Source organism: Sander lucioperca, chromosome 2, assembly GCF_008315115.2.
Source record: "Sander lucioperca isolate FBNREF2018 chromosome 2, SLUC_FBN_1.2, whole genome shotgun sequence".
In the NCBI taxonomy this organism is placed as follows: Eukaryota; Metazoa; Chordata; class Actinopteri; order Perciformes; family Percidae; genus Sander; species Sander lucioperca.
The window spans coordinates 5,236,362-5,258,919 of NC_050174.1; the positions used below are offsets into that span (position 1 = coordinate 5,236,362).

Genomic DNA, 22,558 nt, shown 5'->3' on the forward strand with positions numbered 1-22,558 from the left:
TCCTTGAGGTTCCTCATTAAACAGTTGTAAAGCTGATTTTTGAATATTTTAAATCCTGCATTGTTTACATCTATGTTTGAGTATGTTGAAAACGCAACCTCTTAAATGCAGTGCTATTTCTTAGTTTTAAGAGAAGAGGATGGCAAGCCGATGCAAATAATGAAGATCTCAAAAAGTTTCAGTAAATGTTTTTTTGTGATGTAGGAAATGCATTCAAGATGATATAAGGCGATTGTTTGAAACTTTTCCACAGATTTTTACATTCTCAGTGTTAAGGTATCATCGATTATTTAGCAGTCTCTGAGTAATCAACTAACAAAAGTAAACACAGCAAAACGAAATTTATAAACAGGAAATGTGCTTTCACCCCGACATGAATAATGAGGCTGTAGCTTGGAAGTTGTGGGGAGTTAATAGTTTGGCAGTGGAAGTCAATAGGGGCTGGGGTCTCACTCCATTAAGCTGACCCCCAGGGCCACGTATTCATCCTTCACACATTCATTTCCTCTTTTATGCTCCCCCTCTTTTCACAGCAGAGGGCAGGCAGCAGTGCAGGCTCATGCAGAACATCCTCTGTACAGACTCTAGGTCATAAATATGTTGGGTCGGTGTGTGAGTTGGTGTGGCTTTGTTAACCCAAACACAAATGGCAGCCTTTATAGAAATGAATGAAAAGGCAGGCGTGGGACAGAGGAAGCTGTGAAAGGTCCTGATCACAACTGGCTCCCTAGTTTTATCTCTCAACGCATAGCTGAGTTAAGTCAGTGAGTCACTCTCTACGTGTCTGTGTGTGTGTGTGTGTGTGTGTGTGTGTGTGTGTGTGTGTGTTAGTGTTATTTGGACAGTTAATCCATCTCCCTAAATGTATATTCATAAATCTTAAAGAAATCATTATTACAATTGCATGACTATGATCTATTTCCCCAATTAGTCTATATAAAGTAGATTTTTCAATGATTATAATTTATTTATGTACTCAACAGATTAGTAAATGATTCGCATAAGCTTAGTGTGTCATTCAAAACACTGGTTTAAACCTCCTTTCTTTCTGTTGTGCTCCCTGCAGTGGCATTTCTAAACATCTTCAAGTGAAATCCCAAGAGCAAACACATCCGAAAGCCTTCAGCAGGCTGCACTTCACCTCTTAGCTGAAAGAGGTTCAGAGCGGAGGACGTCTCTGTTTGAAGTCCAACAAGTGGCAGTAAAAGAAGTCCTGAGTTTATCTTGGAACAGGAAGCAATTACTTGATTTAAAGGCACATATCTAGAGTAAACACACATGTATGTTTGCTGTTGATGTAGGTAATCCTTACCTTTCAAAGAAATTAAGTTTCTCCTGTTAAACAATAAATAACTCTTAAAAGTAAGAGTAAAACATTTGTGCTGTGACATTTTTTTCCAGAATAATTCAAACTCGTCAGTCTTTTAAGCCAAATTACGATCTTTTCTTGAATTTGCAAAGTATACAAAGGCACAGAACATGATGAATCTGTAATAAACTCGACTGACATGAGCTAAACACATAATGAATAATCCCACTTGGGCTGCAAAGGCACAACACACAATGGTCCAGTTTACCAAAGCAACTGAGAGCAGGGCTGGTGATTCAGGGTCATTAATAAAGCCCTCTTTGTGCTTCAGTTCATGATGGAGCAGGAAGGTTTTCAGATGTCTCTGCATTGTTTTATGATGACAGATTTAACCCACAAAAAAAAAGTAAAGTAGGGAGATTTTGTGACATTTCTTCTGTGGTCGTTTGGGGCCGCATACTTCACTAACAACATGCAGTTTGTAAGTTTGTTAGCTGTAAGCAATATAAGTAATAGCTACTACCACTCACAGGAAAGTCATATTAAAACATGAAAATCATCTAATTGGTTGGCGTTAGGATTTACATGAGAGGGGCGATACCAACCTGAATGTATGCTCTTATTTCCGACCATGTTTTATGGTTCATTACTGCCTGAAAACAATGTTATGAAATGCAAGCCAAGCTGAGCATTGAAAATATGCAAAGAAAAACTTGATGAAAATGACAAACGGGAGAAAGAGGATAACGATTATAGGCAAACAATAACACTGCAAAAATCCAGAAGAATTCTCACTGCTCTTTTCCTGGATCATATTTAGGCCCTTTCCCCCCTCACATGGAAATCCAGCAGCTCTCTGGTAAAGACGGAAAGCTAAGCGAGTCTCTTCCTGGGCTCATATGTCATGTTAAAGACATTGCAGGAACAGCAGAGGAAGGTGGGGCGTACATCAGGGAGTTGGTAATGTCTGCAGCAAGAAACAGCGAAGTTGTGTGTGCGTGGATCTCTGTGTGTGGGTTTTTTGGGGGGAGGGTTCTGCAGGAGTGGCAGGAACGAGTGAAAGTGAACAGGCCAAAATTTTGTCGTGGAAATGGGAGAGTTTGTGTCAGAAAAAGTAGGACAGAAAGCTACACAGAATAAGGGAGAGATGTTGAGAGTTTAAGAAGGAAAATGGCTGTGCACACGTGCTGTACTATAGCGCTGTACAAAGTATAAGGCAAATGGCAGTAAGACTACATTTATATTTATTCATGTGAAAATTACTTCCACCTCTTTCCAGGACGTCTTTCTACAGTGAAACACCTGAATAATAGAAAAACAAAAACAAAAATCTCTTCTACGTCCTATACTGTGCATCATCAAAGCCAACATCTGGAGGAGTGAGACAGACCAAATCATTATTTGACGCGCCATCAACATTTAAATAAACACTAAAAAAATAAATGAACGCGGTCTTAAGTGTGATTTATGCTTCTGCGTTAAATCTATGCCGTGGCTACGTATGTAGGTACGTGGAGAGACACAGACAGTACGCCGCACCCTACGCCGTAGCCTCGGCTGTGGCTTAGTAGCGTTCCATTTCCCCCTACTCAATTCCTGGTTCTCCTTTTTCATAAACATGAAATCAAGGAGAGGGTTAACTTTTCCTGCTACAGATTTCCCACGCGGAGTCGGTACTCGCTCCGAAGCTAATCACCGTCACTCTCTCACTCGCTATACCACACACTCCCCACTCACACATGCCGGCCCTGCTATTCTCTTAAACAGATCGACACACACACCAAAGCACAAGTATAAACTTCAGGCCACTCACCTAGGCTACCGCGAAAGCTCTGTGTGGAGCATCCACAGGACCATAAATCACATTTTAGTCTGGAGGGATGGTAAAAAAAAAGATGTTTACACATAAAACCAGCTTAGTATGGACGTAGGCTAGGGCACACTGTATAGTTTTACTTTAATGGTTACTATGGAATATAGGAATAGTTTGACATTTTGGAAAATATGCTCATTTGCTTTCTTGCTAACAGTTAGATGACAAGATTGATACCACTCTTATATCTATACGCTAAATATAAAGCTGTAGCCAGCAGCCAGTTAGCTTAGCTTACATGGCAACGATGGCAACAATTCACCATTCAATACTCCTGCACATAACATATAGTGTTTGCAGGACTGCAGCCCCTGGTGTTGATCAGACTGCAGCAGACAGTTCAGGGCTGGTGGCAATCAGACAGGTAAACTTCTCTGGAGCCGGCTGCTTCCACTCAGCCCTCAATCCCCCTCCTGACAAGCACACACACACACACACACACACACACACACACACACACACACACACACACACACACACACACACACGCAAGTTAGATAACTTGGATTCAACTCTAAAGGCACAGATAAACAAACATTGAGTGACAGTTGGTGTTTAAAGGAAATATTTGCAATAAATGAGACTTGATACCACTCTGTCTATGAGAGGGGTATCGATCTTCTCATTGAACTTTTGGCAAGAAAGTAAATAATTTCCCAAAATGTTGAACTATTCCTTTAACTGTGTCAAATGGATCAGATCTGCAGCAGTCATGCCATGCACTCGTGTTTTTGTGAATTGCCAAGCTATTCTGTTTGAGATAAGATGATAAGCTGTCCCTGAAGTACTCCAGAGAAACATAAACATTTCTGTCCTCTTCTCTCATATCACATAGAGCCAGCGGCCATCTCCAACAAACACACCAATTGCAACACTTGTGTTGAGTTTGTGGTCAGCTCCAGAAATTAATTTAGCTGTGGTCCGAAATGCCAACACAGCAGAGAATTATGGACTGCTGTCTAACTTTGAGCCATGAGATTATTTACTGACACAGTCAAACATAAAACCCTGAAACTGGATTTGTAGAGAGAAGGACATACATATTTGGATTAGTGTCTGACCTACAGCTGCACCTCAGCAAAGCTGGCAAAGAGATAACATAATTAATGCTGCAAAGATAGATTTCTCACTATTTGAAGTGAACAATCAGTATAAAGTCAGGACAGTGTTATGGATATGTAGTACAAAGTCTTGCTCAATACTCTTTTACGACAAGGGCTACAGTGGGATTTATGAACCAGGCAATGAGTTCCAGATTTGCAAAACCAAACACTGAAAATAATGTTTGTTTGTTTGCAAAATGAAAATGGCACCGTCTGGTGTGGAGATATACGACTCCCCTCTCTTCAAATTATTAGCTGTTTTGCGAGCAAAACACAAGTCTTGTTGTTTGTGTGTCTCACTTTCTGTGCTTTTCTCCACTCATTTGTTTGGCACCTCCCAGCTGGCAGCTGAGCTGAATAAATTAATCATCCCGTGTCTGATTATACACGCAAGTTTCTTCGTTTTCCCCCTGCTTAAAAAAGGGGTGCTATTAGATATTCTCTTCTCGTTGAAGTATCTTTGCCTGAAGCGACAAATTGTCATGGCTTAGAGAAGAACTTACTCATTCCTCCGCGCCCGTTTCGTTTTACAGCCACCCCTGAATGGCGTATCAGCTTCCAGTAGGTCCTTGGCCTTTGTTTGGAGAAAAGGAAACAACAGCTGTTGCTTTCACAGGATTTTCTAACCCTGGGTCCTTGGATAGAAGAAGAAAAAAACTCCCTTTTTAAAAAAAGCAGAAAAGTCCCCTTCCCAAGCAAACAGCTCAACACCACCAGTAGACTTTTATCTCTGTTTCTGACACCAACACACTTTCTATCTTTTTCTTTCTCTCTCTTTATTTGTCATACAAACACACACAACAGTCTCTTCCTCTCTTTGTCGAAGTGAGGAGGGGGTGGAATTGGAGGAAAACAGAGGGAAACTCACAGGTTCAGCTCCTTCTTTCACCTGTCTCATTATTAGTAGTGATGAAGGACAAAGTCAGAATTCCCTCCAATAATTCTGTCTGTGAGCCGCCTGTCTCCCTGCGTCCACCTGTTGACAGAGCTGCTAAATGAGTCCCGGGCAGGAATGTTAATCAAAGAATCTGACATGTTGCTGGAGATTTGGCCTTCAGCCTCTCGGCGGGCCTTTCGGACAGGTGGCTTTGTCTCTGTGGAGCAGATCTGATATCAGGACTGCGGTACATTTCAAAACTCCTGGTTGTGTCTCAGACTCTAGCTGATGTCATGTTCTTTTGCAGTATTTTTTACAGCAGGTTTGTCTGTTTTCTATGGAATGAGTCAAAATAACTCAAGAGATTCACATCAAGGCCTGTGTTCCTTTTGTGTACAGTTAATACTTTTCTGGTTCTATAAAAAAACACAATTGAGGATCTTTACACGAGAATTAAAAGACTTAAAAGACCAGGCTTTGTCTGGTGTTTGGTTTTAACACCTCTCAGAGTTCTTTTGTTTTCTATGTATCTAACCCACAAGGCAAGCTGGCACCGTTCATTTTTTTTTCTTCATCTCCATAAATCAGCAGAATCTTTCAGAGAGGGAGTTTACAGATAAGAGATGCCTCCAAATCTCATTAAATGTTGTTAAACCTAATAGATTCTGCTTACTTTACCGCAATGTGTAACATTCATACTGGAAATATGATCCTCTGATTCATTTGTTTGTGGTTTGGCTATCAGAAGAGTGATGAGCTGATGGCTTTTTGTTCAGTACCTGCAGTAGATTTAATTACAGTATGTAAGAAACAGAATAACAATGTTTTCTCTGTGCCTGTTGATCAGACATTGTGGCACGAGGCACTGAGAGCTGTAGCTGGAGGATGGGATTGTATGATGAGGTTAGTGGGACAAATGTATCATGTAGCTGAAAGAGCCTTGGGGCAGAGGAGATCATCATCAAACAAAACACAAACTAATTGCAGAGCATTACAGTGCAGGTTCAGCAGCTAAGCTGTTTGATGTTTGTTTGTGTGTGTGTGTGTGTGTGTGTGTGTGTGTGTGTGTGTGTGTGTGTGTGTGTGTGTGTGTGTGTACGTGCTCTCGCCTCATTTTGGGGGGGGAAACCACAATGTTTAATCTTGACATTAGTACTTCTTTAGTGGGCGTGAAGCCAAGCTGTGTATGTTTGGTAGTGGTTAACAAGCCACAGAGAAGATCATAATGAGATACCTGTGTACACTCATCGGCTGGGCTTAGCCGAAACATTTGTTCAACCTGAGATACAAAACATAACTTAACCTATTATAAAAATATACTTGCTGCTGCTTTAATAATATTTGCAGAGAATGGTCTTAAAATTGAAGGGGCAATTTTCCTAAAATATAGCCCATATTCATTGATGCCATATGTATTTTTGTTGAGTGATTTTCAAGTTGAATTGGCGACATGTCTTGCCTTATAAAACCTTTGCAAATTGAATTTCCATTCCTGCAGTTATATTTTATCTTTGCTATTTTTGTGGCGTCGCAAAATCACAATTTCCCTTTTCTTCTAGTTAACACTAGAGCTGAGACAATTGGTCGATCAATCGATTAGTTGATTGAACTATTTTGTTGTTTCTTCAAGCAACAGTGCCAAATATTCTGTTTCCATAGTCTGGTTCCAGGTTTTCTGCTATAAGGATTTACTGCTTTTATTTGTTATGTAATACTAAATTGATTATCTTGTTTTTTTTTGGACTGAAAGAAGTGCAGGAGTCGCTCATACATCTTGGAAACCCCCTCTGTGACTGGATCCAGACTATTTAGCACCAGATGATGCTAAATCTGCGCTAATGAGGATAATATTTCTCTCTAATCTAGTGTGTCTTCAGTCTAATAGATAAATGGTATTTTTAAATTCTTATTTACTCTGTGTGTAAATGGGCCAGCTGGCTGCTCTCAGCTGTTCTGCTCGGTTCTTCTCTCTGTTGGTTGTCGTAAAGTGGAGACATGCTGCGTTTGCTGAGAGATGAGGTGTGCAGCCACCATTTGGCTCCGGCAAAAGTCATGTTGATCTTCGTCTGTCAGGGCTCAGTTTGTATTATGAGATGGAGAAGAAGTGGAACAGAGTTTGACAGAACTGCCCTCAGTTTGTCGCAGACCTCCTCCTTTGTAAACCCCACTTTACCACCACTGTTTGTCCAACCTCAGTGTTTACCAAAAGTGAAATTACCAAGCTTATTCGCGTGGGTTTGTTATTTTGTCATCACATCTTCCCACTAACCACTAAAAAGCAATCTCTACACGGAGACATCTGTGTTATGATCAGACGGTTTACTGGCGTTTGGAAGATTTGTTTTCTTTGGCTATTTTGCCTCATGAAAATGTTCAATACAATGCACAAACTTCCAACCCAAAACTATTCTTATCTTCTAAATGTGTTTGAGTTTCCTGTGTGTCTGCAGAATAATTGTATAGTCAAGTTTTATATTATTTAAGTCACAGAAAATGAATAAGTAACTATTTTCATTATGTATTTGTTTCAATTTCCAACAGTCCAATGAGATGTCTTCAAATAACTTGTTTTTTCAGACAAACAGTCCAAAGATATTCAATTTACACTGATCTAAAACAAAAAAAGCAGCTAATTCTTACCTCAATCTTTAACATTTTTTGCTTGATAAATGACTTAAAGGATTACTTGATTATAAAAAAGTGTCAGTTAATAATTTTCAGTTGATTTTTTTAGCAATAAATAAAACTTCATCTTCCAACTCCTCTTGGTGTTAGAAACCAAAACTTTTGCAACAAATGCCTCCTTTTGGTTGTAGACACCCGGCCTGCCCCTCCCTCTTTAGCACCTCGAAGAGCTTAAACAAACAAAACCTCAATGAGAAGAGCAAAGGGCACAGAGACACATTTAACTTTCTAACCCTTTGCTTGCTTAATCTTAACCCCTGTTAGATAACACCTTTTGTCGCTTTATTTAGCTTTTCATTCATGCAGTAATGTTTGTGTGTGCGTGGGTTTTGCAGCCATTCAGAAGCTGGTGATAATTTGGAACATGTGTATTTTAGTGAAGCCTCAGGTTTGAGCCAGCACATGCAGCATAATTCGGATTCAAATCATGTAAATGCCTTCACTCAGCAGTCACTATTATCCAACGAGCAGCTTTTGTGTGCTCTTTGTCATTCACAGTTAATCAACAAAGGAAAGCGTGTTAGTGGCACTCGGAGGAATTAAGTCTAATCAAACAAAGTGACCACAACCTTCTGATCTCCTTTCAAATCCTTGCTTGACTGAGCTCTGCTCAACACCAGCCAAAGTAAACTACCTCTCTTTATGCACCTTGAATGCAAGCAACACTGAAGAGGCGTAACAGTGCTCCAGATCCCCGTAAAGCTCTTTGTTTGTGAAGCACTCTTAACTGGAAACTATAGTGTAAAAGATATGTAATTATCCAATGCTGGCTCATAAAGGGAGAAAAGGCTTTGCTGCAGGTCATCCTGGAGGTTTGTGAGCGCAAGAAACGCTGCAGATCATTTTTAACCATATGCAATTGGCTACCTATTGCAGTGCAACACTTAATCATTTTGTTCCTAAGGGTGTGTGGGTGAGCGCTCTCTCTTTGACTCTCTTTCATACACACAAAATCCACAGGTGTGTTGTTTCGCACAGGTAATAAAAAGGAGAAAGAGGTGTTTGAGGGCAAACACCAAACTTAACAGTTTCCATCTGGCAGCAGATTATTACATGGATGCCCTTAAATCAGACAGAAATAGAAATAGTTGGTTGGAAACAGCGATCTCCTGCGTTAAAGTCTGATGCTGCTCTATACCGTCGCCTGACTTCTTCCTTAGCTGCCATCATAATTAAAACAGCTGCTAGAAGGATTATTTAGGAGGACAGCCTCTTACAATCTTATACTTTTTTATTTTACTTCTGTCGGATCTGGATTTATGACCCTCCTGATCTGCGCTGTAGTGATATACACTGCTTAACTATGGCAAATGTCTTATGGAAATGTTCAGTGTTGGTGCCGTTTAAACAGTATTTTGAAGCGTTTACATACTACCCAACTAGTCTTATAAGAAGACTGACAAAGAGACAGAGAGGCAACATAAACATATTTTGTGTTATGTATTCGTGTGTGTTGTTGTGGTTTAGCAGTCGTGTGTGACAGTGACACCCACGAGTTGTGACTGCAGTCTTGTATAAATAGAGATTGATACAGGTGGAACAGTTAAGTAAAGTGTGTCATGTGAGTCTTCCGTGTGAAAGCTGTATTTGTTTTTGGACTGCACTTTTTGGATCTCAGCTTGTGCCTTTAACTGCTGGTCAGAAACCCACATGGGTCACAGTCTTTCTTCTGGTGGTGTCCCCACATAACCAGAGCAGAAATATGTTTTCATCATTCCGGTTTGGATTTCTCTTTTGGTTTCTTTGGCTGAAAAAGTCTCAGAACCTTGCCCGTCTTAATATTTATTTTTTATAAATGGACCTCGCTGTGGTTTAGATTTCCCCACAAAATTAACACTGGTTACAGAAACGATAAACCGCTGATTAACCGCAGCTTCAAATCCACTTATAATTAATGTTATGAAGCATTATTAAAGTAATCTCAGACAGGCAGAGAAAGACAGGAAGTTAGACAGGCAGCAGGCAGGGAAGAGGTGAAACTGCACAGAGAAAAGAGCAGATTTAAGTGAAAACAGTGGAAAGATCTACACCAACCTGCTCAAGTGAAGCCTGATGCAACACAGAAAAAGATTCTCATAGTAAAGGGTGGAGTGGAGGCCAATCCCATCGCTCTGTGCCGTGCCACAGGAAATAGTCGGGGCCGTTAGTCTGACTGGCGCATGACTCTATATTCCATCTCTGTGTTGGCCCAGGGCCTCGACACTGACAGAGACGGGAAACATCGAAACGATTGTGCACCGCAAAGTCGCCGCGTGTATGTTGGCATGGAGCACTGCTAAAGGCTACACACAGATTTACAGCACACCAGGCAGAAAAGATTTACACTCCCACTGAAGAGAGAGACAGCAACATGCTTAAGCCAAGGCAAACCCACACTCGTGTTTATGGACATTTTTTCTCTTGCAGACCACAGGCTTTCCGGCGGTGGCTTTGGATGGCTCCATGAGAGAGTGTGTGTGTGTGTGCCTGATTTCTTTTTTCACATTAAATCTCACTCTAATCAGTATTTTAATTCTAATTGCATGCTTAGATTTTGTGGAGGGCTTTGATGTGTAACTATAGCACGCTTTGGGAGAACAAGCTAATTACAAAGTTACGATTAGCAAGTAATCAGGGTAGATCTATTTATGTGTTGCTCTCATCAGTCAGAAATTCACCTGCAGTCATATGCCATGGGGCATAGTTGGAATAAAATACTATTTTGTTCACTGGCAAAACATTTTCCTTTTACTGTGTATCACACAAGCTCTAATGATTATTATCAGGGTTAAAAAAACAACAACTACTAATTAACTCAAACCTCAACAGATATATTGTAACAAACAATGCTACATGCTGTTCTGTGCAGCCCAAAGCTATAATTTCAAAACAATGAAAAAAGTTAAATTGTGAATCTGATCCTAATGATGGCCTTAGCTTCTTGGGAATATCATGTTTTCGTGCTTCGTAGTGTTTTTGCAGATGGCCAGCTGCTAGTGGTTTGGCCAGCCATGGGAAATCTCCCTGCCATTAGCTTGTCTCCTGCCCTTAGTCATCTCTCTTATCTTCTGGCTCAGCCCACTGAGAGCGCAGTCCTCCAAATGGACAGAAATATTTCCCCATGAATGGAGCTATAGATAAAATCTTCCCCCATGATACCCTAGAGCATAGTCCTTCTCCCTGGGTGCTACCCTGAACTATCAGAGAAACATTCAGGCCTTCAAGCTACTAAAACTATTTTAATGAATACACAATTAGAGCAGTGACCTAAGTGGCCTAAGGGTCCAGATGCCATCCCTGTAAGACATGCACTTGTTTGAATGTTTGACATAAATTCAGTCTTTGCACTTTTGTTACAATTAGATGTACAGGATATAACGTCTGAATCATGGCAGCTAGTGAGAAAAAGCTACAGCTAAAAGTGAATATTGGGCTGGTGTAACATGTAAAACCTTTTCTTTGGAGTGCACGTGTCAGATCCCCTGCATCAAATGAAAAGCTGTATACAAGTTAGTTGCATTAAGTTGAAGCAATTTAAACTTCTTTGAAACTAGGTTTATGCAGTCAAAACAGCTCATGAGACTTTTAGTTTCATTTAGCTTGTAACTTCAATCTCTAGGAATTGAGAATTGCTTTGACAAGTCATGATACTTTACTTTGACTTAAAAACGCCCCACACAATAGCCAATTGATGCTATCTTAGCAAAAAGCTAAGCTCTGATTTGTCCAATAGGTCTTCAATCATTCTCGTCGATAAGATTTTGAGAGAGATCAGAAAGCAAGTCGAGTGAGGGCAGGTGTTTCTGAACGCGTGCAGACTGGCTCTCTGTGAGCAGGGGAAGCCCATTCAACACTCAGGTCTTGTGCTCAACTTCACTTTGCAGACAAATCTTCAGTATGCTTTACATAAGCATGCTTTATAGGCCCATGCAACTTCGTCAACTGTGTGTTCAACCTTAAGATTCTAAAATCACACCATACTGGTCGGACTCTCCGATTTCAGAGTTTGTAATGTGGACCTAAGATATGTTCGTTTTTAAAGAATCGTGTATTAGACATATTGGCCCTCATTTATCAACCTAACGTAGAAACCAGCGCAGATATGAGCATATGAAGCATTCGTATCACACCAATCAGAGCGTAAGGATGGTCGTACATTGCTAAATGCAGCAGCTGGAAACGATCGTAATTTAAATTTCACGCCCCAATATATTCTCGGTTTTGAGGCCTCGCCCCTCCAATTTACGACATGGCGAGATGTAATCCAGCTAAGAAGCGGTACTTTTCAGAGGTGGAGATTGAAATGTCTCAGGTTCATTTGCAACGTATGTACTATTTGGCTACTAAAACCGGTGTTAAATGCTGTAGAAAGAATGCGGAATGGAAAGAGATCACTGATGCAGTCAACAGTGTTGCCGTGGTAAATTGGACTCCAGCTGAGGTTTATTTAATTTATACATCCTTGACGTATGCTATAGTCTTAATAGTAATATACAGTATCTAATCCTAAGAGATTACAATACTTATATTGCAATCTCTTAGGCCTACATGGTGTACCTATATTTAAATATACACACCGTAGCAGAGTTTATGCAGTGTCTTTTATTTTACTTGTGTTTTTTTCATCGTTCACTTGTGGCCATTAATGACACTTTAAAAGAGAAACGAAAACCTGAAGAATAAATACAAATGTTGTGCATCGTCATGTTTCCTGTATTGAGTATCATTGCTAAACATAACACTATACCTTTTAAAAGCGAGGAATAATATCCTGTCTCATTCGTATAGCCCCCAGTTGGGGCTGTGCTGGACACTGCTCTCTGGGCATCGGGTCATCTGGCTCCATCACTACATTTATGGCACCCTGTTTTCCTGCGCGATGTTGTGCAGAACCCCACAGGCTAAAACAATGTTGCTGACTTTTTCTGCCTTGTATAGTAGGGTCCCCCCCCCCCTCCACCCCCTGCTGATACAAGACAGAGACATCTGCCCTTAATCAATCCGATGGAGCGCTTCACCGTGGCCCGTGCGCATACATGTGCACTGTTGTACCGGCGAATAGAGGTCTTCTAAAAGAGCCAGATCTGCCATTGCTGATAAGTGATCAACTGATGACTTCTCCTTCTCCTGTTAAACTGATTATATGCTGCACCGCAAGTCCACACTGACTCGAAAACTTGCGTACACGAGTTCAGACCAGACGTGAGATTTTATCGCAGCCTGCACTCATGTTCAAATTGATAAATGCCTTCCTTTGCGTAGGAATCGGCGTACGCCTGTTTTAGGTCGTACGCACTTTCATAAATGAGGGCCAATGTGTAGTCTCAGTAGTTTAAAGTTAACTTGGCAGTGAACATCTTCTATAAAATAGCTTTTTTTTTTTTACTAATTTGTCAGATGAGATGACCCCCACCCCCCAGTCATATTTCTGAAAAAATCTTATATGAAATTAGCTGACTTTCCATTTGTAAACCCACGAATAATCTGAGACCTGAGGCGGTTGGAAGTCATCTCTGTTTCATGTCAGCTCATTTTTCTGCTTGTTTGCTCGCTCATGCAGCCTCCGCCTGCACACCCTGACACAGCAGCAGACATTCTTTGCCAGAAGTGGAAGATAGCACCAGCAAGAGATGGGAAGATAAGGAAAGACTGTCATGACATGCATGTTGTCTTCTGAGTGAAAATTAGAGGCACAAAATCACTGAAGGAATTTCTGCTTTCAGCATTTATAGAGCTGAGTTCAGAACAAAGACTGAACTCCCCTGTGGCGTTTGAGACACTGAGACAGTTTTTGTATGCATCTAGAAATGTGGTACATATTGTTTATCAAAACCAACACAGAAGTTGTGCAAACAGCAGAACTATTTGCCACATACACTGTATTGTACAAAGAAAACTGAGCCTGTTGAAAAACCAAAATGTGGTCAAAAAACAAAACAGTAACTGAAAGGGTTGTCGTGGTCCATTTCAAACATGTTTTGCCTCGGGGATTGTTTGCCAGCTGAACTTCATAAGCGTCCCTCTGACAAAGATGCAGGTTAATAAAAAAAGTCTCAGACCAAACTCCTTGAGGTTTTGAATCTGGGCCTCTGAACGCTTGACTTCATTATTTTAATTTCCGCCGCACCGACTATTGCGAGTACATTTTCAATTTCCTACTGTGAGCATTCCTGTGCACTCAGCAGACTGCAGGGGACATGGCATGTTGATGATGTTGTCAATGCTGAATGACTTTCTTACACTAAATGCTTCAAAAGTCTTGAAATAAAGTTCTATTATCTAGAACTATATTTATATCTATTAGCATGAGCAGTAATGCGTAACTGCACAGATACAAAAATACAGATAGTAATTAGAACCGAAACTGATATTACAGCGGCAGATTTCCAGTAAGTGCAATGCAAAAACTGCGGTAATTAGCACTTATTCAGGTCAGAGATTAAAGGTAGCTTGCAAGACTCCTTTATTTTAAAAATTGTAAGCATTCAAGTCATTAGACCAACCTTGTCTCCTAAAGGTTGTCTCTAATATAGGCTGTACTACTAATTTAAGTTAAATAATTTTATAGGATGGTGTGTTTTTGCACAATATTTCTGTATTTAATAGGTGAGAAAATGAAATTACTAGCTGTTACCTTGGATGTTGACATGAACAGTATTTACAAGTCAGAAAGTGGCAATTATGATAACTCACGTAAATGTAGCATTTGCACAAGACATGTTGCCAAAAATGAAAGGAAATGATAATCATGTGGATTATCACTGTGATGTAGTATCAAAGTCTGTAGTCTCAGCATGTACACTGTATATTATCGCTGCTTATTGTTGTCAATGCTACCCCTCTGGCATACTCAGTGATGTCATGTAAATGCGTTGCAGGATTTACTAGTGTCAGCTCTTATAATTCAGTGGAGGTAACCCGCCTTATATCACAAGTGACAACCTGTTGATGTGTTTTTGCTGTGCAGTGAGGGAGTTGCTAGGTGCTTTTTTTAGTCAGCAATTAATTTCAGCTCTGGCCAAGGGTGGGTGTAACGGTCCAAATGGCTCGGAGGGTTTGACAGCCAGCCAAGAGAGTGTGTGAGAGCGAGAGAGAAAAAAAGTGAGAGAGAGAACACGAGCAAGAGATTCCTTCAGCTGACTTTATTTTTATGACTGGCAAACCACAGTAAACAAACAAAAGTGCACATAAATTATTCATGGACTACCCTCTAAAACCCAAAACCCTAGAAGCAGCTCTGTAGAAATGAGTCTCTTGCATGGTAAGCATAAAATGTGTGAGTGTTTTTAGTTTAATCTTTTTATTAAGCCACTGGAGATTTGTAGATTATGCAGTGAGATAATTTATAAACTCTGCACCCTGAGTACATCTCTTGCTTGTGTCTTGACTATATCCAGACACCCTGCAGGAGTCATTACATAACTTACTGTGTCAATGTGAAATGAGTCTCTATGTGCCATTCCAAATGATGACTAAAATGTCAACTGTACAGCCCAGAATGAATGTGTCTGCAGCAGTGTCTCCTTTTCAATGTTAAAATATACAAACTTGAAAATGTAATGTTTGTTTAGACAGGAACAAGACAAACTGTGCTGTGTTCTCATTTATCTTCCTGTTAAGCTGGAAAGAAGGTGTTTTGACAGAGTGAAGTATACTCCCATCAAACTCTTACACCCATCAACCCACAACAACAACCCACCCTGTACATTGAAATAGCCTCACTTTTAAACAGGGGTGGCATAGCAGATTCTTTTTAAAGCATGGGTTTCATAATTTTTCACATCTGTTTTAATACAGTACTCACGTGTAAAGCTGCACTAATCAATATTTTTTATTTTAGGTGTCAGATGACTACATGTAATGAGAAAGGGGTCGCTCGTAACAACAATCCTACAAACAGTTCTCATCCGACTCTGCAGTTCCCTTCAGCTCTACAGAGCGTTTTTTTGCATCTTTTAGATCATTGTTCTGGTTTTCTGGCCAAATGCTTTTGGTTCACACTCCGCTCTCATCAGACCTGTTTCCAGCCACAGCAGCCAGTTTTCAGTTAAGAAGCTCTAATCACTGTACACTACCTGCCTATCACCAAACTGTATACAGACAATATTAGCGACTAAATGGTGAACATAGTTGAGCATTTAGTAGCTAAACAGTCATATATTACCCACTGGAGTTGGTGAAAACCAAAAACCGAGCTTAAAGCAAAATGAATATTGGACTTCCAAAAAAATAACTAGTGCAGTTTCAAGAGTGTGACAGGTGTCTGTAATCATTTCTCTATTCTGACCATGAATCGATCTCCATTTGTGTTAGGAGGAAAGTCCAAAGTCCACGTTCTGTGAAAAGATGCATTCAAATTGATTAGAGACCAGGAACTTTTTTAATTTACATATTGCATGTGAGTATCATATGAAGATTGAGTTCAAACAATCCAAACCAAATGGTCACTTTAAAGTGGAAACCGGGCTGAAATGTTGACATGACAAAATACTTACCAAAGCCAACTGTCAAAAACACTGATTTAATAAAATCATGTGTAATTTAAAGCGGCATTAACAACATTGCATTTTACAGTATGTGTAAGAAACTAATTTAAGACCAGTAGATGAAACATGATATGATGCTCCAGCCAGACAATATTGTTCTTGGTGTTCACTGACTCTGTTCCAGTTTGTTGTGGTCATTAACTGCAGTGAGTTTAACTAATGGAGGCTAACAACATCTGGACTCACTAAAGCACTATTCGCAGCTTGCTTATAATTGGCCCTGACCCCTTATTCTGAGAGGTCATTGGTCAAAACAGGTTGGGTAGTTTAGAAACAGGAAAATTAACTTCCTGTTATTCAATGATAATGACGGCATTAGGTGCAAAGTAGGGTCATTAGAAAGAACGTCAGACACAAACAGCTGCTCAGTTTTTAAGAAAGATGTTTATTAGATTTACTGAAATGGAAATCAGCTCTAAGCAAAGAAAAATGTTGATTAAGAATTTGATCAAGTGGACAAAGCCACCTAAAACAAAGGGAATAAATGCAATTTTGTCAATATGAATGTCCATACTTTAAACTTAATAAAAACAACAGGCTTATAAATGACAAACAGCCACCAAATTAAAAACCAAAATATTACCTTTCATCCCAGTTTCATCGCATGTTAATGCTTTTGTAGGTAAAACACCTTCTCAGGAATCCTTTCATCATTATTAGATGCCAGATTTTTGTTCCCACGTCTAAGAAACATAAACTTTGACTGTAATCTTTGAAGCTTTATGCTGCCTGCAGCTATTGGAAAATGTCTCACTGAGGCGACCGCTCACTGCTGGTCCCGTACAGAGACAGAAAGGGCCCGAGGCTCATTGCTCTGCCTCTAAGTAACTCCATATGGTACGGGTCTGGACATCCAACTGACTTCTAAGACTGTTGCAGACTGGTGCAACATAAACTTTGTATCTAATCTGAGCGGGGCCATGGGCAAACCCCCTCCCATGCTCTGAGGAGAAGCATCTGTCCCCCATTGCTCTGAATATCCACCTCGCCCATCGCCAAAGGCTCTGACAGTGATGTGGCTTACATTTGAAATCTTAGAGGGTTTGAAGAATTCAGTTTCTCCATTTATTTGACTTTATACTGATCAAATAATCCTAATAAAAACAGAAATGTCCTAAATTTTAATAATGTTTGCTTTAAAAAAAGCAGCAGAGAAAGGCTCCCCTTTTCTAGTTTTTGTCAAAATCCAAGACACTTGGATCCACATTCTTTGAGAATTTTTCTTTGAGAACTCTTTACTGAACGAGATGGTGAAAGGGACTGCTGGCACTGAGACTGGATTGGTGAATGAGCAGGGTAAGAAAGAGTACAACAGGTAACAAGGACCTACTGCTGAGAGACAGATGGCTGAGCTGCACAATAAGAGGCCCGTACACTGACGGGAAGCTCTGTGTAATGTGTGCGTGTAAGGCTTTCTTTTATTCGCTGCATATCAATTTGTCCAATGAGGAATCAAAGAATGTCTCATGAATGACTGTTTCACAGAGCAGATACTGACATTTCTTTGGAGGTTACTCCCTCTCTAATGAGCAGAGTAAATGTGGCTGCTTGCACTTCAAAATATCCAACTGCATGGCTGCAGGATTTCACATCATCACAATAGAGTAAATCACAGATGTTAAATTTTTTTTTAAAAAGTAGTAATTGTATATGAATTGGAAAATACACTCAGAGAAATGTCAACACTCATCTTGTACAGCTATAACATGATTATCATTATTTCAGTTATTTGTTGTTTCTTATCTTGAAATGGTGGAAAAGAAGAAGAAAAAAAAACAAAAAAAAAACAATCAAATGAAATCGATGAAATTCGTGAATGATGAATATGAAAGCACTGCTACTTAAATAAAAGACTGTAAATTGAGGCAAACTGGCACACATTTACATGTGAGTTTGTTTTTTGGAGGTAGGTCCATTAATAATGTATTCCAACATGTTTTATTGCATAACATTATAGACAAAATGTCTTCCAATTGAACTCATCCATCATATAAGAAGGTGCTTAGCTGATATGAGCTGTGAAGAGTTGTTCAGCTCAAACTTCTGACTTAATGTGATATACATACTGTATTGTATGTCCTTCTTCCCTGTGCCTACTTAAAGCTTCATGTCATAAACTCAACATTTTGTAAAATGTACTGAGAACAGAAAACTTTAATCTGCAGGACACACACTTATTTACTGAGTTTGGATGCAGGTCAGCTCAGTAGTGTAATGATGATCCTATACTGTTAGGTATACACAATGTGATATTCATTACAGTTAGTTTTTGATAACATGTTTTAATGTACTTTTTGCGTATGAAACTTTTTTCAGTCATTTCCTACATTTCTCAGTTATTTCATTTCCACTCAGCTGTGAAGGTTCACTTTGTTCAGTTCAAAGAGTGATAGTCTCTGACTATGTAGTTTGTTAACTTTTCCCCTATAAGTGGTCGCATCACCACTTCAGTAAGAACAACAGTAAGTAAACGCATCGTTGTTTCACACGGCCCTATGTTCAGCGCTGATTCGGACTGTCTTCAGTTCAGTAGTACGTTTAGTCTGTTGGTGGTCCAAGCTGTTACGTTCAGATTATTTCAAACCCAGCCTATACAAGTGCTGTTTATAAGGTTAATAGCTCAGCAGCCTCTTATTTACAACTGAGTTGTCAGATTATGATTGTTTCTGCAGCTTTTACGGTCTTTTAATCGATTATATCAAGAAAGTAAGTGTGTCACAACTGAGATGACGACGGTGCTCTCCGTCACCAGGGAGCAGAGCTCTTCTGCTAAAAGCTACTGATTTGGCAGTGACATTGATGACTTTTTTTTACATCCACTTCACAAGAAGTAGAGGGGTAGATTTGTTTGTGCATGGGTACTGAACACCTCTTACTTTCTACACCCACATTACAAGAAGTAGAGAGGTAGATTTGGTGCTTTCAACCAATGCAAGGATACAACTGGATTGAGTTTATGAACATTGGGTCCTCCTAGGATTGTGGCCCTGTCTATCACTTAAATTGCAGTATGTCTCGTGGCTGCATTGCATTCGGGCCTACATTTGGGGCTAATGTTGGTGGAAACATGGCGTCTCTACCAATGGTTTTCTTACTCTGTTTAGCATCACTTCAAAATAGTGAGTAAGTACAAACCATTTCTGCTTGGTTGTGAACGATAAACCTGACAGTGCAGATGTTTTAGGTTGCTTGAAATTGCTCTACTATCAGTCTCCATCAAAACTGCATTGGAAATATGTTCACATGACATCATGTCATCTGCATGAAATGCAAAGTACATTACAAACAGCTGTATATAAAAAGTTACAGAGCAAATGTAACTTTTACAGTGTGAAACTGGCCTTGCTTTCATTTAAATTCTGTGCTCTTGATGTCTGTCATTCTTAAAATTTTGCAGCTGATCACAGATGCCATTAACAATATGAAACAACTAACAGCAGCCAACGAAATGAAAACAGACATGCAAAGGTATTTTTTTCATTGGTATGGTGATTATTGCAAGAGAACATAATACCAGTCAAGCATGCAGGCATAGCATGGATGAATCACAGAGGATCTCAGATTGCACGGCTCCAGCCACTGTAATTGATAGTCAAACCACCATCCCCCCCCAACCCCCTTTGGGAGAAAATCTAAAGCAAAGAGTCAAACCACATCCAGTTTGGATCTCTGCCAGCAAATTATTCATTGCCTCAGCTTTCTGGGCCAATTCAGAATCATGAGGATAACGCTTGCCGACACACACACACACACACACACACACACACACACACACACACACACACACACACACAGTGGTGCCCTATCAGGGGCAGACTGAGCTATTTTCTGGAAGAGAACTTGTTGGCTGCGGTGGCTTTCCACACTAAATAGCGAGGCTAACCAGTGTTTGCTTTGTGGAAATCCCTTTGGCGTTTTCAGAGTGAGATGGGACGGATGGCTCACACAAGCCTTTTGCCCTCCGTTCTGCAGTCACATGTTGCATGTCATGTGTTAGAGGCTGTGATTCTTTTGTGTAAATATGGAATAACTGCTTGTGGGACAAAATACACATGCTGCACTACAGAACTGAGAAAATCTGTTCCCTATTTATGGTATAAAAGGGCTGAGCAATGCTAAAAATAATCACATTCCATGATGGCCTTGATATGTTTCTTGTAGTGCTCGAGAAAAAAATTTGAACTCAAGCTTGAGCTGTATAGTTTGAAGGTGTTAGAATAAGACTAATACACTTAGAGGATTGTGGAGTAGCTCAACTTAAAAAAAAAAAAAAAAAGCCTTTGATCATAGAAAAAATAATATATTATATGTGTATTATATTTGTGTTTAGTAAAAAAATAAACATCTATATAGAATTACAATTTGGTGTGATGCTGATCTTTAGTACATTTACTGTCTCAATAATCACCACTGACTGTTTAAGTTGGTACACTTTAAAGCCACATTTTCCTAACCCTAAAGCATGAAAACTAGTTAGCAAGTGAGCAGAGAAGTCACAGTGCTTAGCTAACAGTAATGGATATATGGTTTAAATAGTGAGATAAAAGTATACAACTTTATAAAATGTGTATGCTTTTAACTAGTTACTGTAGGTAAAAGTAATATTTGGTTGAAGCATCCAGCTTCTGTCACTTTTACTTTTACAAGGTTTACTTGAGCTCATGTGATAGCGATGTGGGGGTACATCAGACAGAAAAAGGTTGGGAAGTACTGGTCTAGAGGTTGGTTGGTTGTTTTTTTCTCTTTGTCCCCATGATCCAGGGAGGAGTGGGCTCTCCCCCATCAGGATTCGACCCGGCAACCTGCAGGCCTAAAGTGAAAGCTCAGCCAGAGCTGGGGCCCAGGCCTCGTATCATCTGGTTTCTATTCTCCCTGCCCTGTCCAATGAAATCTGACCTGCTTTAGAGGAAAACTGAATTATGGGCACATCAATAAATACCATATTTCTCCCTTTGAAGTTGCATACGTGATGGAAAGTGTTAAGATGTCATGTGTTAAAGTTATTACCCAATTCCTTCGCACTAATCTACTGTGCTTGATGTTCCTCACTTTTGAAGACTGTTGTGGCTTCATCTATTCTGACAGCAGCCAGACTGAACGCTTTTTTCCCTTTGCCTGAATGTCAAAACTATTTTAAATCTCCCCTCGACTTTATATAACCCCCGCAGAGGTAACCTAGCGGAAGAGGGAGAGGTGTGTGCATTACAGCAAAAAGATTGGCTATGAATGTTTCGTGACAATAGTGGATCATTTTACCAGCTGGTGAATAGTCTGCTCTTGAGTCATTTGAAGGTGCCTATAAATGCCTGTGTGTAATCTTCCTGCCTCCCACTCTTTAATTGTGCCTCTCACGGAACAAGTTTCTTTTGTTAAAAGAAGAGGTAGCCTAAGGTCCTTCTGATCCAACCAGCAAAAAAGACAAGACGTGTATAAGATGTGCATTCACAGAATTTATCATTGCATTATATGTGTTTTTCTTTGTTTGACAAGGAAATATGGGAAAGATCCAAATTGATGACAGGCATTGAATGTCCTACACCAGATTTGAATCCAGGATTTTGTAATAACATTATGCACCTAAAAGCCGGGTTAGCTTGAAACATAATTTATTCAACATGTAGTGTAGAAAGAATAATGAGTCCGGTACCAGCACACACTGTCGACATCATAAAGGAGTATGGGGAGGGGGTTTTACGTGCTGTGAGAGCATCCATCAATCACTTTAAGCATACTCACGACTTTACTCAGCGTAGCCACCAGTAAGTAGGCTACAACAAGTCCTTCAAACCATACAACAATATAGGTTGTTTATATTTACCCTCTAATACGACCCATAGGAGTGTTTCATAAATTAGTGCCCCTAGGGGTGGCAGAAAATACGACCCACTGGAGAATTTTCTGTCCTCATATCTGAACCAGAGAATGTATTTAAAACGGTTGCGGTTTTAAACACGTCGTTAATGTTGTGAAAGGGTTGCAGTTTGGTTATGTTTGTGTAAAAAGACTACTTGGCTAAGGTTAGAAAAAGTTTGGGTTTAAATCAGTACACCTGTTACGTCACTTCACTTCCGGTTACGCATGTGACGCAGAACATGATGTAGTTCCGTTTGTTCTGTAAAGTTTTTAAAAAACCTATCCACCACTCCATTCTACCTCTTTACAAGGAATTTCACACTTTTATACTTT

At 39.9% G+C, this 22,558-nt stretch overlaps 1 long non-coding RNA gene across 1 annotated transcript; it reads left to right on the forward strand.

Annotated features, from left to right (window-relative positions):
• The first annotated feature begins 6,151 nt into the window (after positions 1–6,151).
• Positions 6,152–22,239, forward strand: LOC118494644. The gene is made up of 3 exons (XR_004896769.1): positions 6,152–6,164; positions 6,512–6,515; positions 22,151–22,239. It is a non-coding gene; the product is annotated as an uncharacterized LOC118494644 (long non-coding RNA).
• Positions 22,240–22,558: the final 319 nt, after the last annotated feature.